The 6,000-nt window shown below is 39.6% G+C and overlaps 1 protein-coding gene across 1 annotated transcript in view; it reads left to right on the top strand.

Annotated features, from left to right (window-relative positions):
• Positions 1-1,530: 1,530 nt before the first annotated feature.
• Positions 1,531-6,000, top strand: part of LOC109622245 (protein phosphatase 1 regulatory inhibitor subunit 16B) — a 396,202-nt gene continuing 391,732 nt past the window's right edge. The window contains exon 1 of the mRNA XM_062856265.1: positions 1,531-2,616. The gene's annotated coding sequence lies outside the window, so the exon portion shown is untranslated. The remainder of the gene's footprint in view (positions 2,617-6,000) is intronic.

The following is a 6,000-nucleotide window of genomic DNA, read 5'->3' as shown; positions in this document are numbered from 1 at the left end:
TTTTGACCAATTTTGTAGAACAACCTTAGATTTAATTTAAAATTTATTATGACAACCCAACCCTATTGCTACCTGCGCTTAAGTCACATCGACAAACCTTGCGGCTTTACCTGGTTTCCAACTAGAATCACATCGCACCCACACATTCCCATTAGAACACCTTTCTGCGCTTTTCGCGTTTCCCTTCTCAAGCAGTGCAGCGCTGTGTTGACATTTACCATTCACCGTTATGTGGTGGTGTTTGTTTCACCGTCGCGTAAAAGGTTCTTCGCGTGTCTGCTTTGACCGACTGTCTGTCCAAGTAAAGCAAGCAAGAACTGCACCGATGATGGTCCACTTGAGTTTCGTGTTTCAGTCTCTGTCGTGATCCCGTCGCTTCGAGTGTGTCGCGCGCTTATGATTGTTTCCCGTGACGGTAATCGGGGACAAAAATATAGATACTCACCTGAAGGTTTTTTCGAGTGATTGTGAATGTGGTGAATGTTTTTGGAGATCGTAGTGAGCTGTGCCGACGAAAAAGGTTTTTAATCGAATGTACCGATAAACGGCCTTCTTGGATCTTCCGAGTGTGGGTGATAAATATTCAGGCAATAGGAGAGATAATTCGCCATCAATTTACCCGCATATCTTTTCGCGTTGTAAAATGGTATCGAACCACGCAAGCGTAACCTAATCAGCCAGCCAGCAGCAGCCTCCCGTCCCGTGTATTTTGTGTCTGCTTTTGTACTTTGTCTTCTTTTTCCGCACTTGGACTCGGATACGATACATGCACGCATACTGTTGAATCGCAACACTTATTACCTGTGCTGCTGCTGGTTTGGTCGCCGCGCGCGCCGCGTTGGACTCCAGAAGAGCTGGAACGGAACATTAGTCCATATGTATAGACTGGCTCTTGAGCACAAGACAGATACAAAGTAGGCTGCGCAGATTCGGGAAAGGGTTTCAGTTTTATTCGGAGCGCAGTTATCCGGGCAAAAATAAGATAGGAAATACAGTGCACTACAATATAATTCTAGATTTTATGGTAGTTTTATAGTAAATTACTCTAATCAATGCAATAGAGAAATTCCAACAATAGAAAGTCAACTAATAAAACGTTTGTGCTTTCGGATGATAAAAGAACCTCTAGCAGTATGGTTATAATATTTCATTTGTAAAAGACGGTGGCATTTTCAACCGTTGTTCTTGGATAATTTTGTAATTTATTCATCCAAAGTTTTCTTATGATCTTCATAATCTGTTAGTTTATAGATGATGCCAAAGCTTTCAATTAAATGATCAATTTAAGGTAATCAACTATAAGACATATTGTCATCACAATTTTTCATAATGTACTGTAATGAACCACAATTGCAAATATCCTTGATCAGTTGCCATGGTCTGGGGCTGTTTAACTTCCTCCACATTTCTGTTTACACTTACCATTCACGTGAAGGTACATAACCATATGTTGTATAGTATTGACATAGTTTTTGTATAGTAAACTTAAAATTTCAATTGCAATTCTACAATTAGGGGTGTACTGTATTTCCCTGGATACTTTCAACCGGGCTAACCTGATCTACCTTTCCACCAACCATCATCATCATCATCATCATCATGATCATCATCACCATAATGGTTGCTGTTGCATAAACAGGTTTCCACACCATGCGACGAACGAAGAACAGGGGAGTGTCGTCCGTCGTCGTACGTACGTAGCACTAGCAGCAGTCGTCAGTCAGTCAGTGTTCTGCTCATTCTGCTGGTGCGGTGCATGTGAGACTTGATCGCGCGGCGGCTGAATCGCAGTCAGCCGAGGGTGTGAATAGTTGTTAGTCTACTTTCTTGTGCCTGCTTGGCCTGCTGGGATTCCGCGATCGGTTGACCTCTCTCAGTCAGTCAGTTAGTCAGCCATTCCCTCTATAGCCTACTCTGGTTATCGATGGGAGTAAATGGGATCATACTTTTAAACTCGCGAGGCCGTCCATGGCACACTTTTCGGGAATCGCTCAGTGAGTGTAGTGAAGTTAAGATCGAATAGCGATCAAGGGGAATGCCAGAGGACTGATTCGGAAAAGGTGAAGAAGTGAAAAGGTCAAATCGTGTTGGAGCGGAGCACGGCTTAACTCAAACCGGGATTAGAGCTCCGATCCGATCCGACTCGGAGCTGAGTGATCTGAAGCTCAGCCGCAGGCAGAAATCCGTATATTTAAAGTTTTGTTTATCTTGTCGCAGCAGAGCAGACCGGTGGAATTCTATTCGATTTGGTGAAGGAATTTCGGTGACGAAGACGACGACGAGTGTGATGAACGTGCATAGAAGAGAGGAAAACAGGTGCGATATTTAAACGCTACCCGGCGAATGATGCATGGAATGGAGAACATGTGAGTGAGTGAGTCTAAGCAGTACACCGAGTAGTGGAAGAAGGAAATCGTTAATCCCCGGAAAAAGAGTTATTCTAAAGTGGCCGGGATGATCGAGCGTTATTTGGTCGCTTTTTCTGCTTCTGCTCGTGAGAAGTGGCAAAGTAGCGGTTAATTGTTAGTGGAGAAATAAATACAGTTTGTGCTGTGCGTTGTTTTAGTTTGAATCGGAGGAGAATGTGCTGTTGCTGCTGAAGCTGGAATGTTAATGGTAAGGGCTGCTGCAATTTACTTTCTAGCTAATTTAATCGCAATGTTTATTGTGTGTAATCCAACTGTTGGAATCAACTGGGTTCAAATGAATTAAAGATAGATTTTAATGATTTTTTTGAACTACTTATTGTGATTGTCTTTAAATAGTCTTTAATATTCCTATTTTTAAATAAATGTGTTAATATTCAGAAAAAAATGCATAGAGAGCTTGATGACCACAGGTTATTATTTTAAGAGAATTTCGTTCATTTAGCCATTCCATCACAGATTTCTCACAAGATTTTGCTACAAAAATAAAAGAAAATTAATTATTATAAAGGATTAACATAACACGACACACAGAACCTTACAAATGCACAAACAAGAAACATCACAAATTTACACAGCACAACACAGAACGTAAATGCGCACTGGATGACGAGGTTCCATTTATTGGTTTGGGTCCATCAGTCATCCTGGAATTGTATTTTAATTGGCAATTCGCCCTTTCGTTGACAGTCATTGCTGCTGCTTTCATTGCTTGATTTTGTCTAGGAAAACTAATCCTAATCGGGCATCTCGTTTCGGGTTTCATCACTAGAGTTCTATAACTCTAAAAGTCTGTGCCAGGGAAAGGTTTACGTCTCTAGTACTTAATCGCGGCCCGAAATGCCTCCATTCTGCCAGAACCCTATAAATGAAAATTAATACAAGGGGAATATTTACAAGTTTAAATTCAATATGTAACACAAAGAATGCACGAATATTAAACTTTGAACAAATCAAACAATTATTCTATCTTATTATTGTAACAAATATTTTTACCCGTAACAATTTCTCCAAATATGTAGTTCCTAAAAAAATCCCTAAGAATAATGTCAGAAGTATCATTTGGAAAAAGAAGAGTCTCCAAAAGATTTCCTCAGGATATCTCCAAATGCTCAGAAATTTCTTACAGAAGATATCCATGAAATTCTCAGCGAATCTTCAGAAGATTTCTCCACGAATTTCTAGGATATTTCTGCAGGAAATGTACAGAAGATTCCCCAGGCAATCTCCAGAAAATATCGTCACGTAATCTCAAGAAGATTACCTCAGGGAATCTGCTGAAGATTTTCTCTATTAATCTCGAGAAGATTTCTCCAAGGAATCTCCAAAAACATTCCCAGGGCATCTCCAGACGATTTTCCAGGTAATCTTCAGTAGGTGATTAAAATGTTCAAAGGGAATCTTCGTAAGGTTTCCTCAGAGGATCTTCCGAAGATTTCTTCAAGGATTCTTCCGAAAATTTTGCCAGGAAATCTCCAACAGATTTCCCTCGATGATCTCCAAAAGATTTCTCCAGAGACTTTCCAGAAGATTTTCTCAGGTAATCTTTTGAAGATTTTCTCAGGGGATTTCCAGAAGGATTCCCAATGAATTTTCAGTGGATTTTTCAAAAGAAAATCTCCAGAAGGTGTCCCCAGGGAATCTTCAATAGATTCCTGCAAGAAATCCATCCTAGGAGGATCAGGAGACCTTAAAAAATCCTCAAGTTAATCTACTGAAGATTTCTCACCGAAGGATCTTTGAAAGATTTCCAAAGGCATCTCTAGAAGATTTCCTCAAAAAATGTACAGAAGATTTTCTCATGGAATTTCAAAAAAAGTTTCCTGGAATTTCCCAGGTAGCCTCCATAGGATTTTCTCATGAAATTTCCAGAAACTTCCCCAAATTATCTCCAGAATATTTCCTCAGCAATTTCTAGAACATTTTTCCTGGGAATCTACCGAAGATTTCTTCAGGAAATGTACAGAGTATCTCTCCAGGGATTTTCCATAAGATTTGATTAATGTTCGTTATCTAATGTAGAAACTTATTCAGTCTGTACAACCTCTGGTTAAAGACGGAGTAGTAACATTTTTGAAAATTCAGTAGAACTTCCCAAAGAATCTCCAGAACATTTTTCCAAGAACCTCTAGTAGATTTGCCCAGAGAGTCTCTGGAATATTTCTTCAGGTAAGCTCCAGAAGATTCTTTCGAGGAATCTCCAGAAGATTTTCCCTACCGATTTCCCGAACATTTTGCACAAAATCTTCTGAAGATTTCCCTAAAGAATTAGCAGAAGGTTTTCGCAGGGAATTTATTGAAGCCTTCCACAGGGAATCTCCACAAGATTTCCCTAGAGAATCTGCAGAAATTTTCCCATAGAATTCTCCCTAGGTATTACCAGAAGATTTTCTCTATGAATTCCAAGAAGATTTACCAAGGAACTACAGAAAATTTACCGCAGGATCTTCTAAAAATTTTCCAGGGACTTTGTAGAAGATTTCCTAAGTGAACTTCCTTAATCGTTCCCCAGGAAATCTCCTGAAGGTATCCTAAAAAGATTTCCAGAAACTTTCTCAAAGGAACCTTCTGTAGATTCCGTCCTGAAATCTTTAGAATATTCCTTCCCTAGGAGTCTTTAGAATACTCCTCAAATGAATCTACAGAAGTTTTTCCCAGGGAATCTCCGGAAGATTTCTCCAGCTAATTTCCACGGAATGTCCAGGGGTATTTTTTAGTGAATCTTCAGAAGATTTCCTCAGGGAGTTTCCAGAAGATTTTACTAATGTTCGTTGTCTAATGTAAGTACTTGTTCAGTGTGTACAACCTCTGGTTGAAGACAGTGTAGTGTCGTATTAGCAAATTTCCTAAGGAATCTCAAGACGATTTTCAAGTAATCTCTAGATTGTCTAGATTGTCTCAGCCAATCTCCGGAATATTTCTCTAGGTAATCTCCAGAAGATTTCCCACGAAATCTCCAGAAGATTTTCCTAAAGAATTCGCAGAGAATTTCTAGAAGCTTTTCTCAAGGAATCTCCAGGAGAATTCCCTAGAACTTCTGTAGATATTTTCCCATGGAATTTTCTGGAAATTTTCAGAATATTTCCTCTACGAATCTCATGAAGATCTTCCCCAAGTAACTATCAGACTTTCTCCTGAAGATTTCTCAGGAAATCTCCCGAAGATTTCAAGAAGTGAGTTTCCTAAAGCTTTTCCCAGGGAGTCTTCAGAAGGTGTCCCAAGGATATCTCCAGAAGTTTTCTTCAAGAAACCTTCTATAGATTCCGCCCTGAAATCTTTAGAAGATTCCTTCCAGGAGTCTTTAGAATATTCCTCAAGGAAATCTACAGATGTTTTCCCCAGGGAATCTCCGGAAGATTCCCCAAGCTAATTTTCTAGAAGATTTGTTCAGGGAACGTCCAGAAGTCTTCCCCAGTGAATCTTAGCAAGATTTCCTCAGGGAATCTCCAAAAGATTTCCCCATGAAATCTCCAGAATATTTTCTCAAGAATTTCCGGAAATCTTTTAAAGATTTCCTCAGAATTTTTTGAAGATTTCCCCTTTTCTTCAAGGAATCTCCAGAAGATTTCAACAG

Source organism: Aedes albopictus, chromosome 3 (genome assembly GCF_035046485.1).
Source record: "Aedes albopictus strain Foshan chromosome 3, AalbF5, whole genome shotgun sequence".
Taxonomy (NCBI): domain Eukaryota; kingdom Metazoa; phylum Arthropoda; class Insecta; order Diptera; family Culicidae; genus Aedes; species Aedes albopictus.
This window is presented reverse-complemented; position numbering and strand designations above follow the sequence as displayed.